The sequence below is a fragment of the Gasterosteus aculeatus genome, chromosome 12 (genome assembly GCF_964276395.1).
Source record: "Gasterosteus aculeatus chromosome 12, fGasAcu3.hap1.1, whole genome shotgun sequence".
NCBI classification, from domain to species: Eukaryota; Metazoa; Chordata; class Actinopteri; order Perciformes; family Gasterosteidae; genus Gasterosteus; species Gasterosteus aculeatus.
In genome coordinates this window covers 5,559,876-5,562,922 of record NC_135700.1, presented here as the reverse complement: position 1 = coordinate 5,562,922, position 3,047 = coordinate 5,559,876, and positions in this window count along the sequence as shown.

The window sequence follows — 3,047 nt, the reverse complement described above, 5'->3', positions numbered from 1 at the left end:
GATGACTCACGTATGCCAGTTATTCGGTCTCTAAGGGTTTGTTGGGCCAGCATGGTTCATTATTTTCCTAAAAGAAATAAGTGTTTAAATGAATTACAAGAATGATTCAGTATTCAACATACGTCTCCCTCCAATAAACAACTGTATTGGCTTTATTTGACCCCCCGAGGGCTCAACCATTGATTCCAATGAGGAGCGTTCTTGAGATCTTTGTGAAATAAACTAAATGACACATTTTTTAAAAACTACACAGCATTATTCTCCCATTTGATTCCTGAGTAGATTCAGGCAAACGTCTCATGGAGGAACAGACAGGGATGTTTCATCCAAGTCATCCATCTAGAGGACGAAGGCGATATTACAACTAGATCTACAGGAGTTCTTCCAGCTCATGATCATTCATTCTCAAGTAAAGAAATGTCACAAAATGATATTCTGCCAGAGGACAAATGTTCTACAAGGGTCCGGTTCAGTCATTTTATGACATGATACTGAATGGTGTCCATTTTTGTATTTTTTTAATTAAGAATTGAAGCACCGAATTTTAAACTATGCTTTAAACTATTAAATTAGTTTTAATCATTCCTTTGTTAAACCTAAGTGTTTCATCACTTTGCCTTTACTTTGCCTTTTTATGAGAAACCAAGATACCCGCGACGACCAGGTGTTAATTTCCAATCCCTTAATTTGAACATGAAAGTAGCTCGTCTCCATTGATCACTGAGCCTCAGGCAGGTCTCATCACACATGACCTTTAATACAAAAGGTCAAAGCATGATTTGCACCAACGTCTCTAAATGACGTTGCCATCTGAAGGTTGTGTGATTATGTAAAACAGAGCACGGCGGGTGGAAGGAGAGCTGGAACAGACTGCAGAAGGGTTTGAAGGATTTCAACACTAATTAGATGGAGAATATTAACTGCCCTCTTCCTGACTGCAAGCTTTTTAAGAATTTATTCAGGACTCATTCTTTAATCATCACACGGTCAGGCTCATCACACACTCTGTGTTTGAGTGTTCGTCTCAGCGGGGTGTGAGTGGTTAGTTAGAGCGCTGACGGGCAGGCGCCACCTGACCATCAGTGAGCGACTGGCTGAATGTAGTGTTATAGTGCTTTGACAAAAGAGACATACAATGTATGTGTCTTCTAAATCAAATTAATATCTTTTTAGTTTATAATTAAAATTGGTAGAAATAACGAAAAAGTATTATCACTATAGTGTCTTTTTTCAACCAACTATTCTATAACCTCTTTAATTACCTCTTGTTTTTGTTCACCATTCCATGACCTTTTTATAAAAACAATATTGATATACCTGATATCCAGTATGTGGCTTTTTTTTAGGATTTACTCATTACTATAGTCTCATTTTTTCCAAAATACTGCATTCTGAGCGCACGATGAGTCCTTGTCAACGCTTGTGGAGTACAAAGATGGCTGCAGACTGCGGCAGTGCTGCAGGAGACCTGTTTCCACACGAGCGAGTGATACACATTGAATCTCTGCCGGCCGGGTGACCCGCTTTTTATCTCTTCAAGTGCATGTGAGCGCTGTGCCGCTTTCTGCATTCACTCACGTGTCGCTGGCAGCTTCTCGTGGCACGAAGACAACAGCCATTAACTTTGTGTCATAAAGAGCCACAAGAATGCGGATGGAGGTCATTTGTTGTGTGTCCTCCATGAGCAGCAGTGTCACTATCACAGCCCTGATTAAGAAACTTCACTCCAGAGAGCTCATTGGTCACGTCACCTCCTCCACTGTCCTGCTCATACATGTACCAGATCATGCTAACTGCCCCATGGACTGAAGCTGCAACTAAGCAGAGAGCAGACAACTGTCACAAGGTTTAAAAACAATTTAAGATTTAGCATTACCATGCTAAATAAAACACTATCTCCCTGTATCTCCCTGTCCACAGTTTATTGCAGTTTCCTACATTTCCGTGGTCTATCAGTGTTAATAATTGTATCAATCCACAGAATTGACAAAAATTAAGTAAATTTAGCACTCAGATACGCTGTCGTCTTTGAGATAAAAGGAAAAGACTTCACGGTTTTCAAATGAGTCTTTAAATAAAGCCCAATGTACCGATGCCAGCGATGATATGCCGCACCAGTTCTCGATCCATATACCAATGTCCCGCTAACTAGTCTTCTTCACAACCTGTGATGCCGTAAATGTATTATTTTTTTCTATAGTTTTTTGAAAAGTAGCATCTAGATCTATTTATCTATATGCGGCATACAACTCAGTGTTAATGGTATGAATGTCAATTCTAATGATTGCCAAGTGTGCAGGGATGTTTGTGACTGTACGTAGTTGAACTACATATGTATGTATGTGCATTTAATATTAAATATTATTCATTTCATACCCTACGAAAACAGATCAGAGGGAAACAAATAGATATAAATGTATTCATCTAAGAGGTAAACAATGAACGGTTGAATAAGTGGTATATGCCAATGTGCATGACATCCACATGTGGATCAGAAAGCGGCACCGGCGTGCATGTCCGGTTATGGACTTCAGCTCTCAAGTGGCACCTGCCTTGAGGAAACGGTACATGCCATTTGAACAGCGGCATGGCACTCCTGTTCCAACGACATGCACCGCTACACAGCGGCATATCACTGCTGACATTGGTACATGCCGCTGAGTCACAGTGGCATGTACCACCTGCCACTTTTCAACCCCCAGCCTCACTCCCTGAGGCCTGGACAAAAAATACCATGAAAAAAAAAAACATTGGACAATCCTTCAAAGGGGGACACCTCTTATGTGGGAGTTTGAGGTGATATTGTGTCACTGAATATATATGTATTTTAAATATTTTGTCAACCAAAATGTCGTCACATCATATCGCTTTTTATCAACTTCTGCAACAAACTGAGTAAAGATACTAAGATTTACTATGATTTTTTTAACATACTCAACATACTCAACTGTGACATCCTGAATTTGTTTTGACGTACCAAACTTTTTTTTTGACATGCTCCTCTATAAACTTTTTATCACTAAAAATAAACACTTTTGCACACAGTA